Consider the following 19,657-nt stretch of genomic DNA (forward strand, 5'->3'; position numbering starts at 1 on the left):
CTATTGTTGTTGTGGGATTTTACGCTTTTTGCCTGGACTCTACATTACCTGTGAGAGATCAGACCCGTTTTTGTATCTAATATTGTCCTTCAATACTTTGTTCTCCCTTGGAGATACCTGTCATGGATGGATTGACACATACCTGAAAGCCTCACCCAAGCGTGGTTCACAAGATTGAACTGAAAGAACTTAGAGGCTAATTAAAAAGGAATTTAAAAGAGCAAATCTTTCAAGTGTCTGATAAAGCGAGTCTTACGCAAGGGTGCTGAGAAACTGGGCCCTGCCCTGACTTTAAACAATCACTTCTGGGAGTGAAGTGGCCCAGTAGGTCAGAGATGTCTGTCCACCAGGGGAGTTCCATAAAAGCTCTCAAAGTATCTGCTAATAAAGGTTTTGCCCTGGTCACACAGCAAGGCTGTGACAGAAGCTGATTGGCTTTGGTTTTTTAAAATACCTGATATCAACGTAGTGAAAGCTATCTTGGGCATGGGGAATACATTCCTGCTAGCAGGCAGAGGCCCAGCCTTTGGCATGTCCCTCCTCCACCAGCCTTTGGCACACAAAAGCCACCTGCAAGGGAGACTTCACCCTGGAACATCAATGCTCTACAGGAGCAGGGCTCAATAAAGCAGGAGCTGCCAAATTGAAGGGGCTGACCTTCCATCACCACCGGCTAGCCTTCCCCTCCATTTCAGCAGCTGAGTTTTGCAAATAGCTGTCTTAGGGGTGCCACCACCCACCACCCTCCTCCTGGGCACGGGAGGTGACATGTGCCGTGGACTGGTGGATGGAGAGTGCAGAGCATCACTGCTCTGACCAGTGTCCCAACAAGGAGGACTCCCCAGACCATTTGTATGCCTCTCTCTCTTTTGAAAATGACCTTTAAAATCCATCTACCAGCAAGAACTAAATATGATGTTTAAAGGAAACCTACAGTAACTTGTGGATGATAAGATTTTTTTTTTTAGAACTCTTTGAATGTGACTTCTTCATTTACATGAGTGGCTGAGACAGCCAGAGTGTCAGCGTGCATATTCACCACCTCCAGACTCCACACTGGACCAAATGCACTGGAGAAGACAGTAAACAGAATTTCCTATGCCAACTCATTGAACTGGGAGAGATGCTAGCATAAAACTCTAAATCCCAGGAATGGGATTTGCTTAATCAAGCAAGCTTTGCCAGAAGATGTAATCACACACCACAGAAGATTACATTAGCCTTTTAGAAAAAAAAAAAAACCACACTTAACCAACTCCTGAAATTCTGCTTTGATATTTGCATGAAATCCATGCAAATTGTATGGGCTTCAGCATGTGTTTTCTCCCACACCAAAGCAGCCAGATGGACAGCCAGGGATGTGAGAAAAATATTTTCTGCTAAGCCTGAGGGGAGATGAACAAGAAAAGAAGCCCCCACGTGCTTCTCCCCAAGTCCAGTGCATAGATCCCACCCCCCCATACTGTGAGCCTTCTTTTCACAGAGAACCCTTCCTTTGACCATGGAGAAAGAAGTGGCCTGGCAGCCAGGGCAGTATTCCTGCCAGCACCCCAGCCACAGCCAGGAAGTGCACCTGGGCTGCTCTGTGCTGAGCCAGAGCAGGAAGAAGTCTGGGGGTCCCCACCTTCACCCTTCTATCCAGCAAGGCCCTGGGAAGAGGGGCCACCCTGTGGCATAGCCATCAGTTATTGCAACACATAAGATGGCTTTGTATAAATAGCTTTTGTTCCACTAAAATTCATCTGCACGAGCTTGCTTCCTTCCTAGCAGTTGTTAATGGATTTCATTACAGTTTTTCTCCTTTTTCATGCACATTCCTCGCTCCAGGAAGAAGGCATGGGAGCAGCTGCAGCCAGCTGTGAGCTTCCCCACTGGGACCCTGAGTGCTGCCTCTGAGACACCAGTGACAGTCCCATGATGATGGAGAGCATCTTAACTGCAGACAAGATTGCTTGCTGCTGCCGTGGGAATCTGGGCAGCAAAGCCCTGCTCACATTCCTGGCGGGGACAAGATGAGGGTGCCTTACACACTGCAAGAAGGAGAAGCACTTCACTTGAATTCAGTGGGGCAGAAGAAACAAATTCATCATGCAGAATGTTTCAGAAAGCTTCACCCCCTCTGAAGTGTTTCAGGAATAATGTTCAACAAATGGTAATTGTACCCTCCCCACCTTTGCTTTTAATAACTGAGGAAGGGAAAACCAAAACATTCATTCCCTTTCTCCATTATTTTTAAAATCCAACTTTTGGATTGTTAGCATCTTCTTTGCATTAGATACCAGAATTCACCATGAGTCAAAGCCTGAATATATTTGCTTGGACAAATCTCCTAGTTTTCAGCCTGGAAAACATGCCCGGGGAAACAAATCAGTACTTCCTGCCATGGGAAGCATCTCAGCCAATAATCCCAACTAACAGTGGATCTTTCCACTGTTTTACTTTACACAAAGAAAGTACACTCAAATAAGCGTGTTTCACATGTCTGGTATTTCACATGTCCAGCTACTTCAAAACTAAAACTCAAATGTTAAGAATGTGAAATACCAGACACGTTCAGATATTCTCCAAGCGATCCTATTAGGACAGAGATATAACTGGGCTGGCAGATACACTTTCAAAAATTGCATGTCTTGTACACACAGAAAAATCTCCTTCCCTCTCCCCATCAAGCAGCCTTTACTGCTTGGTTAGCTGTTTTTTTAATGTCAGTCTTTCATTAATTCCAAATCCTGATAAAATAAAACTTTTGTTGCTTGATCATAAGCTCCTAAAACACAAGAAGAGCTTCATGCAAAAATGTGAATAAGTTAAGCAGTCATTTACATATTTGCTCATTTAAACAGGGGACACTCTTTGCAGTAATTTAATGTTGTCAAGCAAGCACAGGAGGCATCAAATGCTTTGGCTTTTATGTCACTCCTTACTGATATAATAATAATTGCCAATAGATCCTTTACAAAAAAAAAAAAAGAAAAAGACAAGAAAAAAACTACTCACTATGCTGTTTAGGGGTTTTATAACAATATTTAACAGAGGGGAGAGCATAAAAGGATAAGGGCCTGAAGTCGCGCCTCCAGACAAAGTACATATTTACCACCCACTGTAAAGTATGTGCAAAACCACTGTTCATGGATACAAAGACAAGACCACTCAAGGTCTGCTGTTACCCGTGACCTACCTTCTCTGAATTCTGCTCCGTGCTCCTGTTCTTCAGCCATCCCTTTGCTGCAGCTGCATCCCTGTCCTTCCCCTGCCTACAGCTCCAGCCCCTCTCCTCTAACAGCATTAGCAGTTCATCACACAGCACTGCATATTGCCTACTTGACTCATCACTGAATCAACACAACATAAATCCCCCAGGCACACCAAAGCACTGCTACATTAATGCTTCATCTATGCTGCAAGAGCATCTTTTAAAGTGCCTACAGAAATTGTTTTAGAAGACCATGGTTTTGTTCCTGCAGCACTCTAGCCAGGAAGTGGTTAAAACAAAGGTGAAAAATCACAGCAAATAATCTGAAAGACTGTATTCCCATCATGTTTGCCACTTCCAATCCTATTTTTTCCTATACAAGTCTTAGTGCAGTTGCTCTGTTGAAATCATTAGGAAGGCTCTGGCTTTCTGCAGGTGGGAAAGGCCAGAACTTGATCCTGTGTGCAGGAGCAAAACCTCTTCACCCACCATGAGCCTGTGGTGCTGCATCAGTCCTTTATTTCTCCAGACACGCCTGCTTAGGAAGAAACCTGACAGGAATTGTTTTAAATACATTCTGTCCCATGCAAGCAAAAAAAGTTTAAACCCTGCTCTTGACATAGTCTTTTTCAATACAGATGGGAGTTCACAGGAACCATTTGTCTTTCACATTTGTGTTCAGCTTTACAATTTCCATTTGCTCAAGACCTCGTCACATCTCATTCTTATTTCAGAACTAGCCCTAAAAGAGTTACAGAGATGATCATTTTGACTCAGCATCATCCTCCTGTCTTCAATTTGCCTTAACATAAAAAAAACAAAAGAAACAGCCCTACCCCTCCCTATAATTTTATTTTCTCACTAATAGCGTCTGAAGGGCGGATAAATGTGTGAAAACAAAACAGAGCTGCACATGTGAGAGGGGAAGGGTTCCTATCACTGCTAGGAGCCCATCTTCTGTGCTTTCCTGACGGGCATTAAACTAGAGACACTCCCAAATGGTGACAATGGGCAAGGAAATTTGCTTTGCAAACAATTCCCTTTTAAAAAGCCTTTTAAGGAACTATTTGATAGCGTTTAAGTTTTTGTCTCTTAAACATGCAATTCTCTATTGAAAGCAGATAATGTTAAGTAAAGTACTGGGAAATGAAGTGGCTTAGGATTATACACAGTCAGTTGGGCTTTTTCTAAAGAAACACTACACAGACCCTTTACAGCCTGTGTAGCTGACTTTCTAGAAGCCAAAAGAAACAGCGTGGAGTAACTGAAGGCTTGTGTCAAAGGACAGCAGCAGGCAGGACCCCACACAATGGGTCTGCATTGCAACCACACTAATACCCTCGCTGTATAAAAGGGCAGGAGCAAGAAATAGGAATTAAAGGGAAGATTAATTCCCAGTGGATTTTACAGCTAAGAGACATATGTTTGGGGTAGCAGCACCAGCCAGAAAGTTTTGATCCTGATGGCTAGCTTGGTCACCACTCCAAACCAGACCTCGACTCCATGACATCACAAGCAGGGCACCCTGTGAGCGCGACAGATGAGGAGGCTGTGGAGACCTAACATATAACACAGCATGCCTCGTTCAAATAACTTAATCGATGGCTTTAGCTTTTGAAACAAACAAGAAATAAATGCAAAGAAATTACACTAGCAATGCTTGCCATCACTTTCAAGAAGTAGAATCTACTATATAATCTGAGAAATTATAAATACTAGAGTTTAGGCGTGTAGAAAGAATCACATGAAATCACAGCAAAAAATGTGTCTTGCAACAAAGCTATGAGGAGAGTAACAAATAGAACTGGCAAAAATACTAGTACATTCAAAAAAATAAAACTATATAAATCATCAAATTCAGATTAAAACTACTTAGACTAGCTATAGGTATGAAAAGAAATACACCTACAAGGAAGAAAATAAAGCAAAATGGACATAACAAGAAATGAGCTAAAATAAAGCCATATTAAATTCTCAGCAAGTTGTGAAAGATTCTTTGCCTTTTTTCTTTTTTTATTTTTATTAAATAGTAGAGCTCGCCATCTGTTTGTGGACAGCACACAACAAGAGCCCTGAAGTGCTGGAAAAATCTGTACCAGAAACCTTCATGCTCACTCTGGTATCCCACAGCACAGCCACACCAAGTTCAGCTCTCCGTACATCGCTGAAAGTGCTTCCAGGCAAACCAAGCAGCTCCGCGTGGAGCGCCGTGGGGTCCCTGAAGAGCTCGCCTGTCTCCACCAGCATCGTGCTCCTCACAAATGCCAGCACTCAAGGAACAAATCCTTTTGGCACTAAGCTCACCTAGGGTCTTAACAAAACCATCCACTCTGTCCTGTAGCAATGGATGTCCCCTTGGGTGTGACCCCATGGCATGGTGTCTCATCTACAGGCCTGCCTGGGAGGGCTTGCTGGAGGGGAAATGCCAGACCATAGAGAGAAACTAAGACAAAAGTCCTTTCCTAATTCTACCCTGTGCAAGGATCTGAATCTTCAGCTTTTATGGCAAATCATCACCTTTCAATTTTTTATCCTTTCCACTCCAAGCACTGCTACTGTGACCACTTCCAGGCTGAGGAGACTGCTACCACATCAATATTCATCAAGGAGATCCTGAAGAAAATTCATTTATTTTTCAGAATTATTACAGTTAATTGGAAACATCTGCTACAACTATCTGTATGCCAGAAGCATCCCAATCTACTCGGCAGTCTCTGCAGGAATACCCACTCTGTCCTTTCTGGATGGGTTTTGCCAACGGCATCTTTGTTGTCAAAGAAAAGATGCCGTAACACTAATCGGCCAAATGCAGAGTTTAAATTGTCTCTGCTCATTTTCACACAAAGTACTAACACATGTTGTGCTGTCACAGCTGTGAAAGATATTTTCATCACCATGTTGGCTTTTAACTGCCTTCTTGCAGTGAACCAGGTCAAAGAATTTTGGGAACAGTGCTCCCCTCTGATACCCGGTAGCATCCTTAACCTAATAGAGTGCTGCAGTGAGAATGTCCAAGCACAAGTAATCAACGTTTTACATTTGTCTTGAGATTAATGTCAATATATTACATGAATGTAAGTACATTATTTCATGTAATGAGAATGTTGAATACTTGTTGAAGTATTTCTGTGAATAGAGGATAACTATCTGAATGTCCAGTGGATGGAAAAATGTTCCCCTGGGGACAGAATGCAGCCTAACTATGAAGTATTTGTGAATTCCAATAAGTACTCACTGAAACCTAGCAAAAGTCTGGGCTGGAACTTACAAACATAGAATTTCTAAACAGGTTGTCAATCATAATGAAAAATGCATGTGCAGACTGGACTTCTTAAGTATTATTAGCCTTCTGTCTAAATCCATTGTAATTTTGTTTTTAATAGGCTGAAATGTGAGGCATGATCATTTTTAGTAAAAAGATTCTGTCAAAATTGTGAATTATTAATGTAAATAGGAATGTCAAAGTAATTTTTTTAAGGAATAGGATGAACAAAACATTCATATTATGGACTGAAGCATGATTATATCTCTGATGAAGTGAGATGAATGTTTCTACCATAGGCCTTGCCCATAACAGCTGGAGACTTCCTACTGTCTGTATGAGGCAGCATGATGGAAATATTTGTAAAAAAGGTAAGGAGAATCTCCAAAGACATCTTTGAAGCAGATGCTCTTCCGTGAGATGCCAGACTAGGAAACCTTACTCAGGGAGAGAAAAAAAAAAATAAAAAGGCAAAAAAAAAAAAAAAAAAAAGCACTGATTTTTTAAGCCAGATTGTTTTTTTAAATTAAATTACTATGGGTAAAATATTCACACAGATGGTCACTATGAATTCTCATCCCAAACCAGATTAGAAATAGATTTTCTTTTTATGCGAAGAACAGAAATCAATCTTCTTTAATGTAATCTTCTTAGGTCCTTTCCTACCCCAAGGGTAAGAAGAACCACAAATTTCTTGTTTGACAGTGTGGGAATATACAATTGTTTGTCAACACCATTAAGAAGTTTCAAATCATGGTGAAAGAACTTGCACACATCAACAGACAGAAAAAAATGAACTGTGAAAAGCAAGAAGACCATGTAATGTCTGGATACATATTTTCATTTGGCAGAATTGTGATGCTGATAAAAAATAATGCAAAAATAATAATGCCTCTGGACTGAAAGAGAATGTGTTCCCTTATTGCCTAGAACAGAACAGTTCCCACACTACATTATAACTTCAGCAATAATTAGGATGTGAACTTCTGGTCCAGTTTTCTTCCTTTTATGTAATAAGGTTATAAGGACCTTCATCACTTCATCTCTTGAGTTTTAAAAACTGGTTTGTATTTTTTCTGCCTTCCTTAAGAAGAGACAGTGATAAGGCAGGGAGTGACTATCAGTGATTATCAAGAGATATTAGGTGAATAAACCCACGAATCTCAGTGTTCAGGTTAAAGTTCAATGCCAGTTAAGAAGTATTCTTGAACCTTCATGATACTGCTATATAAAAATAATACAACTGCTCTGAAATTTTATGGCATAATCAAGTAGGAAATTATAGAGTGAAATGTGTGGCCCCTGAGCACATTCATAGCTCTTTATGCCATGAAAAATAAAATCCTTTCACTCATTTGGACTGTGTAGCAGCTTTTTCTGAGAAGTCATGGACAGTGGGCAGTGCCACAGCTTTCTCTGTCCCCTTGGGGAAAGCCCTGATCAAACTTCTCTGGATTCACTGCAGAAATGCAGAAGCTGTACTCACAGGGAAGTGGGAGATGTGCCATTTCTGTTGGTATTAAACAGAACTAGATGATGGAAAGAAAATCACACATTCTTGTCTGTAGCATCAAGTCACTCTTGATTCTCATGTTTGTTGGCTTGCCATGCTGCACGTCTGACACAAAAGACAATCTTACTCTCAAAGCACAGTAAATCAGCAAGTAAAATTCTTGGAATAACAACACTGAAATCTGTCCAATACTTTCCTAAAAATGCATATTAAATCTGCTTCAGCCATGGAAACTTGATTAATGTGTTTAATATATTTGGAAGAAATAATCATTCATGTCAAGGGTAAACAATGCAAGCATGGAAAATGGGTGAGAATAATATGAAAAGAGGAAAAAAAAAACCCAGATGCTGCAGGATACAACCCCACCACCAATAACCACTCTCATGGCTAATCCAAAAACCAGTATACCCTAAGTGGAGTAAATTATCATCTCCACTCTGTGATAATTAAGGCAAAATGAGCATTAGCATATGAATGAATGAAGCTAATGGCTGGATTTTCTGTGAAATCCTAAATTCTGCTTTTTCAAGATTAGTGATAACAGAAGTAGTGACACATGCTTCCTCCTGAAATCCACAGAACCCAACAAATCTCAAAGGAACATGTGCAAGGAGGGACGATGAGCAGCCACAAGCGCGGGGAAGAAGCAGCACCTGCTCCGACCCAACGCAAGCATCACAAGCTCAGCCTCAGGCCGATGCTGGAGCCCAGCAAACCACCCACCACGTCCTCCTCTGACACTCAAGGTCCCTCCTCAGTGCACCAAGGTCCCCTCCCCATGGCAGTATCCAAGCAGCAGAGAAACCACGCTTTGGCCAGAGCACGGTGACCTTACCTAAGGGTACCTGTATACACCTGCCCTTGGCATCATGTGCTGCTGGAAGGTGGCACAGCAGAGCTCATACTTGCCCACAGTGTTCCTGGCATGGAAAGTCAATTTGACCAAACGATCAATTTAAGAGCTCCAGCCTGCCTTTGGGAACTGCAGAAATGTGGGACGTGGCACTTACCATCAGGACACGGCTCTCTCTCGTCTTCCAAGAGCAAAACTTATGCGCTGTAAAAAGGGATTTTTTTCTATTTCTCTGCAGGCAGGCCAGTATTTAGGTTGTGCTTATGAGCAGAGATGGCTGATCATCCAAAGAGGAGCAGAATTCAGCACATTCCCACAGCAGCAAAGGGCCTGGGATAAGCGGATGTGACTGACAACCATCCCTCCAGGAGCTGCAGAGTTTGCTCTCTCTTAAGTCTCCCCCTTTCCTGCTGTGCTGCAGCTGCGTGCACAAGAACACATCATCCTTCCCGCTGCTCGCAGTGCACAGACACAGGCACCACTGGGGAATGCTTCAAACACATGGAAGCAGCTAGCAATTTAATTAAAACATCCACACACAGAGAGGCACATGCACATCCCATTCCTCAAGAGAAACACCTCAAATAAATACAGGAGCACAGGACTGCAAGGAAACTCACAAGTCCCTTCTATGAACTCCACGATGCTCCATCCTAAGCTGCTCTTTATTTTTACCCCTGCTACACCCAGAAAAGTCTGTTAACGAACCTCAAAGATATCAATAAGGGACTGGTTTTTATTGCCTGGCCTCACTTTACCCAGAGTAAAAAGCATGGCCTTGCACCATTACATTTTATGCCATATCTATCACACCAACTCAGAAATAACCCTTGTACGATGCTAAGATCCTCTTCTGAGATGCCAGTGACTCTTACCTTTGAGTCACCTATAAATTCGTAAGAATTCTGTCACCTGTCAAATTCATAAGCATACTACTGCTTATTTATGACATGGATAAGAAAATATTAAACATGTTTCAGCTCCTTTGAGGAAATTAATTAGCAGATTCCCTTTGGCCCAACATTCCCACCATTTTAAGATGAATATTGACTTCTCCTCTTTAATAAATTCTCTATGTATTTAAAATTTCTTCTATGAATCTTCGTTTTCTCTTGCCATATTGATAGATCTCCATGTGGGTACCACATTCAAATTCTTTATCAAGGCTGAGATGAATCACATCTATTGCTTTTATTTAGCAACAGAACTGAAGAAGATGAAACAGCTAACCTTGGCATAAAAATATTTATTAATAATTTTTTATTTTATCCCATTTTCCATTAGCTTCCCTGACTTTATTATGTTGTTCAACATTAGTTCTAAAATCTTACGCATTTTAGAGGTTGGCTTAACAGGCTGTTATTTCCCCAAATCCACTTCCCCTGGAACCATCTCCAAATCTGAAGTTTACATTTTATATTTCTCATTCTGATGCCCCAGTGTTCAATATATTCATTTTAAAAAGTCTGCAATCTCATATAACAAAAAATGGCTTTCCAGGGAGGAGCAAAAATGATTTTTAGAAGTAAATTCTGATGACCTCTCAGTGCAAGCCTCTGGAAAAGAAGTAATGGGTATTGTTTGCCTTGATGGACTGCCTTGTCCCTGAAACTCCACTGCTGTTTGAATGTTGCACTACACTGGTTTTCCTCAATAGCTAGTATGGGAAACCTGATTTCTTTTAAAGAGGCCTCCCAAATCAAACCTAAAATCAAATACCTCCCCATAACTTAATTTAATAGGTTAAAAAGGTCAAGAGTCTCTTCACCACCAAAGTACTTGTCCAATTCTCAATAGGAAATTTAATTTCTGTCATCTGGAGCAAATGTGTATAATGCAAATGGCATACAGAAACTCTATTACACTTTGAAACTAAACCCACTTTTTGCAGCTGCTGCTTTAAATATCATCAGAGTCTGGAAAAGAAACAAAGCCCTGTCTCACTGACATATTCCTGCATTAACATGAACTCCAACAAGTGAGTTTAAGTGGGTTTGGGCACCAGCTGTGGAACTCTGCTGTACATTGTATTGTACACTAGTCTACAACCTAATTAACAGCCCTGCAAATATTCCAGATATCTGCTAATATTATGTACAAAGACGTAATTAGAAGTGTGTGTGAACACAGATACGTTTGAAAAAGAAAGAGAACAAATGTGCAGCTCCAGCTGATATCGTTATTAACTCCTTCTCAGTGGCAGCATCATACACCAGGTTAGGGTAAGGTTAATGCACACCCCACACTGTGACCCTTCAGACTGAATTTAATTGCATCCCTACCAACGATATAGCAAAATGATAAGGTGCATCCTGATTGATTTTCTTCCTTGCAGACCACAAGAGCTCATTTCAACCAAATCCTGCCATTAAATTTACAGCACAACTGGAAAGGGGTTTTAAATTATATACACCCTAATCTAATATTTGAAACAGTTATATCCAAGACTCTCTCCATTATAAGCTGCAAAATCCCTGTTTGCCTCTTCTGTAAACCCACTACACTATGTACAGCATTATCCTTCAATTGTTAGCGTGCTTAAAATGTGTGTCTAACACTGTCAGAGCCATGCTGTCAAGCGTTAAAGAGCACTTTTAGGCATTCTGCCCCTGTAATCCTTGGGGACTTCAGTAGCTACAAGTCAGGGGAAAATCAAAGTAAAGAGAAAAGACAGGTCATCATGAACCTAAGTGCAATGTAATCTTGTGACAGACATTTCTACTCTACTTGCACAACACATTTAGGTTCTACAAGAATTTTACTATCCCTACTTCAGTAAAGCTGGGATGAGTATCTTTGTTAACACAGCAGCCCACAGTGAACTGGAAAATTTTATCAGAATATTTTATACACTGTGATTACTGCACAAAATATTATATGCCTCATTATAGCAGGGTTTATTCAAGACTTAGTATCTTTTGTTTGATAACAACTTAGATTTTTTTTGGGTGAATTTCTCATTTTTCTTTCAAATTCTTTTTTGGTGGTATTTTCAGTTATTCAATACTATATTCGGCATTAAAAATGCCCATGGGAAACTTTGGGATATGTGTCTGTTTTAAGCAGTTTCCACTCGCAGTGGATGAAAGTAACAGCAACCATGCTGGGATTTCAGGGTTTCTTTAAGGAGGTGATGGCAGGCATACTCTGCTATTACTGCATAGGAGTTTTAGCTATTGCACTCATCATCACGGTCAGAACAGCTCATTTGCATTGAAGTTCTGAAGAGCACCGTGCACAGCTGAGCCATCACTTAGATCACTTGCATTTAGAGGAACAGAAACTTGGATGAGCCTCAAATTATGGCAGACCTAATGTCTCATTTGCCAGCAAATCATCTGTATCAGAAATTACTTTAAATGACAATGCTAAAATTGAATTTGTCCCATGTTTAACATGCCCATTAAAAGGAAATCCTTCAATGCCATTCACTGAGGCTCAGCTGCAGGGAGTCATGGCCACAGCCACAGCCCACCCTCAGCAACATCCCTGACTTTGACAACCGGCAAATGCTCTGGAGTCAAGGAGAAACTTCCCACCCAAAACTCTCACTTTTACAGGTGTTCTAGTTTCGTAAGTCTCTGATGCACAGAGACTGCTACGATAGTATTGCCTACAAGAGAACCTGTCACTTCACCATGACTCAATTTTAATTTCACAGCAAGGCCTTACCCAAAGCTATGCTGGAGCCTCCTGAAGCCTTCAACCACCCCTAGCTTCCCTTGGATGACCGTCAAGAAAAAGAACACAGTGGCAGCAGAAGGTTGTGGGGGGACCCGAGACAGGGTGAGTTTGCAGAGCTTTGAGCAAAGTCAGTGCTCTAACAAAGCAAACTCCTGAGAGCCCACTGTGAACCTAAACACTGAATTTCTCTTTCAATACATCAGAATGCAAGCGCAGTGTGAACAACTCCACCAAGGCAAAGACAGAATTAGCCTCATCAGACATGCAGCAGCATATGTCTCTTTCAACATGTACTGCAAAATAGATACTGAATGGAAAACAGATGATTTTTAACCTCCTATTCTGTCTACTGGTAAAAAAAAATTTCTCTAAATCCTGCATATCTTCATGTAAATTACCGTATTGCAAAGATAAATATCAAAGTTATGCAAGATGCTAGATAAGAAGAAAGACTTAAAAGAACAAGGAAGAATAAAAACCCCAAAAAACCACCTACAAAACCTCCAAAGACAAAAAAATAAACAACAGTTTATTTGTGTTCCCAGGCAAGTCCTAAGACAAATATTAGCATTTTCTTCTGGAGGCAACTTTCTGTGTATTGAGAGCCAGCTTAAATAAACAGTTGGCTTTTCTTCTCAGAATATTTGGGGAGCCTGCAAATGTTTTTCTCCTTTGAGAAAATATATGAAAAACAATGCAGGAACAACTTCACACAGGAGTAGTTAAGAAATTCAAATATCTAGTTATAATTATAAATGAAATTTTGGCCATGCAAAATCCCTATGAAATGCTGTCAGATGGAACGTTTGCCCGCCACTCTTCTGAGCAACACCCACAGAAATCTACCTTTGTTACCTCCTTGTTGATCTCCTTCCCCCATGCTTCATTTATGCATTTTATATGGCTTTTTAGTTTTATTCCCATCTCTCTCTCTCTTAGTCTTACCTGAGCTCATTCCCTGCTAGATCCCCGAGTTTTTCTTTGGTATCCCAAAATCTCAGCTAAGGACTTGCTGGTATCTAACATTAGAGGTTCAGGGGCTCCAGTCAGCTTTAAGCTGCAGTAATTTTTTCTACTCTGTAAAGCCTGAAGGGATAGTACATTTCCTTCCTCACTAAATAGTAAACATTCCCCTTCCAGTGGGCAAACAAATTATCTTCTGTTGTTTGTAAAGACACTCAAACAATACCCTTGTTTACCTTTATAAATGTCTTTGTGCTATCCCTAGTCTAGCCCAGGGAACTGAGCAAAGGTGGTGCGGCTGACATACAGCAGGCAGGAGTAAATGCCTGAACACCCAGAGAAATCTCTGCCCAGCAGAGAACAGAAGCAGCCACTCTGATGTCTGAGTTTGGGCTGAGATAGCAGCAGCAAACTGAATCTCAAGACAGTAAGTATCTTTAGTAAGCAAATTAATTTTACTCATCAACTCAGCAGAAACATGGTTTTCTGCCTCCAGGGAAGGGTGCAGCGTGTACTCATTAATGACTGTTTATTCAGATCAACACTACCGCTGTATAAATTCTCCACCACCACCACCTTACACGAGGTATTTCATGATCAAAGTATTGAAATCAACACTACCAAAGCAACATTATTTGAGCAGTCACGTTAAGGGCAGGCACGTTTGAAGGATCAGAACTTAATGAGGTTTTCTGGTTGTTTTTTTGGCATAAATACAACAAACACTTCAAAAAAACATAATTCTGCCCGTGCAAAGTACAGAGGTCTCCTCACGCAATTATCATCTACAAGCACAAACACTATTTGTAAGAATCAAGTCATTCAATATTATGAGTTTATTTCATAAATAGGCTAATTACTTCCGAGATTGCTGCTTTCTTAAACTACATGGCCAATATGTAATGTTAACCTCCATTTATCAGTTCTCACTTAAATGAATCCTATGAATCTCACCCAACTTAGTTAAAACCAACAAATGTCACACAAATCTTTGCACATGGACTCAATGCATCCAAATGAAAACCAGTCTACTGCTAGGAAAAAGGCTGAGAGCAAACTAATACCTCTGTCTTGGTCATCACAACCTCAACTGTGTGATGTGCATCAGCACACACCGTAGAAAATGTAAAGCCTGTTAACCCATAGGGTCCTTCTGAAAATGTGAACACATCCACTGCTCACACTACTTCGTTTAAAAGCTGGTTCTAAATTTATCAAATACAGTTTGAAACTGAAGGTGACTGAAATGTTTTGCACTACTGTATCACTTCCTAAGAAAGCTGATGTTAGAAATATTTCCCAGATGTGGGTTAAGATTTCCAGATGAACAGAGAGAGCAGGCAAAAGCAGGAGATGCGGGCTCCTGACCAAAAGCCACTGACAGTCTGCATTAAACAGCATTTGCCCAGGATGTGTCAGACAAGAGACCTGAGGCTCGGTTCCTGTTGCTACGGGAAAATGCCTGGCCAAAATACACTTGGCTGCTCTGGCATGAGCTTCTCTCTATATTGTTTTGTTAATGTTTCCAAAAGGTTCAGTTTTGCCTTAGCGTGAAAAAAACCCCAACCCTGCAAGTTTCAGCACTCTCAGTTTGCACCAAAATAAAGTGTGGGGTTTGACCGGTCACAGCGCAGACAACCAGACTTCCAGTGCATCTCCTGAACTAAGTGCACAACAGAAACCTAACATGAACTTTTCAAAACATTTGATAAAAAAAACTTACCTAAATATCTCCTCCAAATTCTGATTAGTATCTGCCATACATAGATTATGTTTGGTTTTTCTGTGCGTTTTCCACATTCAGAAACATTTTTATGGTTTTAGGGTTTTTTATGGCATCAATAAGCTACATGAGGAATGAGACTGACAAAACCAAAATGTAACACAAAAGGTCTCTAAAATATATTGTAATGTTGTCATCAACAGACAGTAACTACAGAAACATCATGGAACTAATACAGGCAATAAACTGAAGCTATGTGAATATTTACTTTTATTTTCAAGACAACTGAAATTATGAGATCAATTTGGCCTTGTTTTTCTCTCATCACTTTTCAGACTTGTCAGAAGGAAGTGTAAAAACACTGCAGTTGATATTCTCTCTTGCTAGCCTAGATTAGTAGATTTATGTTAATTGCAGACATCTACACAAAAATACCTCTTAGTATTCCTCTTCCACAGGACTTTTTCTGAGGATGAAATTCTGACCACACCAATGAAGTAAAAAGATATTTTTAACTTTTTTTTTTTTTAAAGGAAAACTTACTTGTAGCACATTTTCAGCAAATGTCACAAAAAGGTCTGATTACTTCCAAAGGCTTTGATCTTGCTATCACACAGGAGCTCCTGACTGAAAAAAGTGACCTCAGGGAGGCTCTGAGGGAATGGGGATCACTCATCTTAGAGACAGTCTCCTCACATCAGACATGTTTTTCATACTCTGTTTACTTCCAGGCTGGACTGCACGAAGTATCAAATCTCTGCACCCCCAGCTGATGGGATGGGAGTTACCAGCTCCTCAAAGGTTCACATTTCTCAGCTGTGGACAGGACAGCGGGACACCTGCTCCCCCTGAGACCTGCTGAGTCTGGTGGGGTACTGCTCAACTTCACCTCGGCTCTCTGAAGAACACCCAACAGTGAAATTACAGAAAGCAAATAAGCCAGCACTGATCACTCTCAGCTTTCAGTCAGGGAGGAAACCAGCAGAAAAAGCCTCGGCCAATGTACGGGGATTTTGTGGCATTTGACTTTTCTTTCAATAGCATGAACTAAAACCCAGTAAGGATCAAGTGAAGAATGAGTTGCTTGTCCTGGCTAACCACTGAGCTTAGATAGTGGGATAGAAACTAACAAGAAAAATCACTGAAAATGCAGCATCTGTTGACATTTTCCAGCATGCACTGACCTTTCCAGTACCATTACATTCGGCTTTGCAGCACAATTACAGTTTCAGCTCTACGTATCGATAAGATCCTCATCATCTGAATTCTATCAAAATCTTTACCCTTCTCAAGAGAGCAGAGAAAATAGTCTGTCTGAAACAATATTCAGTTCAGTGACACCAAAAAGACCCCCAACTCAGCTGCTGGGGTTGATTGCTCACACCACTGCACTGTAACCTAGCCAGGTATGCAGGGGGAAGAGGCTGACAACTAACGCGAGGATGATTCCTCATGACAGTGACAACAGTAGGTAGCTAAAGAGCACAAAATGCAATATTCAAGAACAGAGCCTAGAAAATGACCCTTGCAGTCACAAGCTCACCTGCAAACTGGAAATAATTTCATGGTATGTGAGAAGAGTCCAAGTTAATTTGCCACTCTGACCTCAGAATCCCATACTATCCCTTGTTTAAGTGAACTTATGAGGTTATAATGGCAGTTTTGTTTCTAGCAAACCTACAAACCTGCTTTCCTTCACTTCTCCTCTTCCACTTATTTCATATGCAAAGGTAATGCATTTTATTACAGAAATAAGGAAGATCTGCATTAAGTCATGTCTGCTTCAGGACTCAGGTGACTCCCCACCAGCTGGAATCTATTATTTGATTAAAAATGTTGTTGTGCCAGCTGCCATGCAGCACGTTTCACTACTCTGATTCCAGGAGGAATTAAACCAACACTGAAAATGAAGTCTAGCATGAATCAGCCTCTTCTCAATACTAATGCATACCTGGGAAAAAAAAGCATTTAAAAACCACCACAAACCTAGCCTTCCTAGACCTGGCTACCCCAATCTCTAAAGCAGAAGGTGTTCAGTGGGGAAGAGCTTCAAATTTCACATATTATAAGGTAGTAATTTCATAAAGCAGTGTCCTAATTATACCCTCAGGTTTGTTTTAAAAGTGATCTTTCTCACCATAAAAACAAACCTAACTCATCTTCCAACAGAAGCAGTCCTGAAGTTAAAGACAGTGCTGAATTAAAAAAATTAAATGCTTTTGTATCTCCCTGATACAGTGAAGTATTTACTAGTGGAGGGTAATTATTAGAGAACATGCCCAGAGTAAAAAATAATTTATAGTTAAGTCTGTTACTGCTAATTGAGTTAGAATGAGAGACTGTATTGGGCAAAAAGCCCATTTAATTTGAGGGGAATTTCTACCTGTTGTGGACTGCAGGAATACATGCCAGGAGTATATACTGTGAATAAGCACTGAAAATGTTGCTTAGCTTCTTGCAGTGCAAGAACATTAAAAGCTTTAAGGCAATTATTTGCAAAGGCATACTCACAAGGCCTCTCAGTAGAAATACAGCACTGGCATATTGATAGGTCTGCTTCTTACTATTCTCTTTTTCTGTTACCTCAAAGCAAGTTGCAGACTACAGCTTCAGTAGCTCTGAAAAAAGTCTATTGTTAGTTCTGAAGAAAGTTGACATTCAAGGGATGTTTGCAACTTTCTCTGCTCAATGAATGGTCATAGAGTTAAAAAGTTAAAAGGTTTTGATGGCTTCAGACAAGATAGTCTCTTAATATGCACACAAGAACATGCAGAGGTAAGGCTGAAAGCTGAAGCCCACACCCATTCCTGGTCGTGTCAAAGCAGAGACAGAGTGCTCAATACTTTATTTAGAAGCACTAGGTAAATATCTCGCAGATATTTCACTGATTAAACTGATAACAACAGCCAGTCTAAATTCCCGAGTGGCAGTTATGCCGTGTATAAAATAGCTCAAAGAGAATACAGAAGGCTTTAGTCACAGCACTGAACATAACGGAGGGGTCAAATCACTGCTGACCCAAGCTGCTGTGACTTGATGTTTGCTTAAATTGAACAGAGGCTCTGAGCAGGACAGAGAGTACCCAGTGTGAGCACTACAGAAAGTGCCATCGTGATGGGCAGCCCTGCTGACAGTGTCTGCAGGGAAGTGAGCCCCTGCAGCTGGAGCCCCACAGGTACTGAACTCTTCTTCAACCCTGAACATGGATGCCCAATTCTGACGCTCCAGAGAAACAAAAATAAATGAAATTTGTTGCATCTTAGAGATCTTCCTTTCAAATATGTTTTAATTCAGTTTGGGAAAGCTTGACCTCTTCTCATTTTGTGGGTTGAAATTATTTCCATTTCCAGACCAATTATATGACTTGCTCAATAAACAAGAAATGTATTATTTAATCCACTTAAAAAGAATCAGCTCTGTGTATTTTAACTTTTCATTCTACATCTCCTTCCACACCAGTACAAAGTATCATAGCCAGTTCCATGCTTGTTCAAGCACCAATTAGAAATGCAGTATGGGTGCACATATTGACAAACACCCCATAAATACAGAAGACATGAAAATAATGTTCATGCACTCCTCCCATTCACTAGCTTTCCTGGCAGCCTAAGCCAGCAACCTCAATCCACCACCATCAAATGGGTCAACTCACTGTCTTAGGTTGAAAGATGTAGCTGGGGGTGTGTATTCTATTTGCCATCTGTTAGAGGTGAGGCAGCCATCTTCTGTTAATTGGGCAGTTTTCTTTATCTCTTCCACAACCAATCCTCCCTCCAGGAAGAAATCTTCTGTTAATGGGCCATTGAGTCTCACTGCATGACTGATAAAATTACATCATCCCATTGTGAGATGCTCTGCCCAGGCGGAGGAGCCAAGCATTCCTACCTGGATATAATCTGAGATTTGGAACACCAGAGCAGCCTTTTGCACTGGATTCCCAGAGGAGCAGCTTTCTTTTCCACTGGATTCCCAGAGGAAGACTAGCCCCATCTACACCACCACTGGACCTTCAGAGGAAAACTGCACCCTTCTACAGGATCATTGTTTCAACAGAACCACACCTGCCACTCCGGGAGGACTGCAGGCACCATTTAATCTGACTGCTGCCAACACCCTGAACAACAGGCTGTCAGGCTGTATTCTGACTCTGTTGTTCCATAGCAGTGAGTGGTTTGTTTTCTTTTTTTGTAATATTGCATTTTTTATTTTTATTTTTAATTTTCCTAGTAAAGAACTGTTATTCCTATTCCCATATCTTTGCCTGAGAGCCTTAATTTAAAAAATTATAATAATTTGGAGGGAGGGGGTTTACATTTTCCATTTCAAGGAAGGCTCCTGCCTTCCTTAGTGGACACCTGTCTTTCAAATCAAGACACTCGCCATGGATGCATTCCTCTTGTCTGTCATGCAAAACGGAGACACTCTCTATGCCAAAGACACAAGTTTCCAACAGCACCTACTTC

The 19,657-nt window shown here is 40.8% G+C and overlaps 1 protein-coding gene across 6 annotated transcripts in view; it reads right to left on the reverse strand.

Annotated features, from left to right (window-relative positions):
* PAG1 (phosphoprotein membrane anchor with glycosphingolipid microdomains 1) overlaps positions 1-19,657 on the reverse strand; it is a 114,168-nt gene that overhangs the window by 57,713 nt on the left and 36,798 nt on the right. For 3 of the 6 annotated variants that reach the window (XM_038127734.1, XM_038127736.1, XM_038127735.1), the window contains exon 1: positions 13,454-13,943. The exons of the other annotated variants lie outside the window; for them this stretch is intronic. The gene's annotated coding sequence lies outside the window, so the exon portion shown is untranslated. Of the gene's footprint in view, positions 1-13,453; positions 13,944-19,657 lie in introns of those variants that run through there. 6 annotated transcript variants of the gene reach the window in all.

This window comes from Motacilla alba, chromosome 2 (assembly GCF_015832195.1).
Source record: "Motacilla alba alba isolate MOTALB_02 chromosome 2, Motacilla_alba_V1.0_pri, whole genome shotgun sequence".
NCBI lineage: Eukaryota > Metazoa > Chordata > Aves > Passeriformes > Motacillidae > Motacilla > Motacilla alba.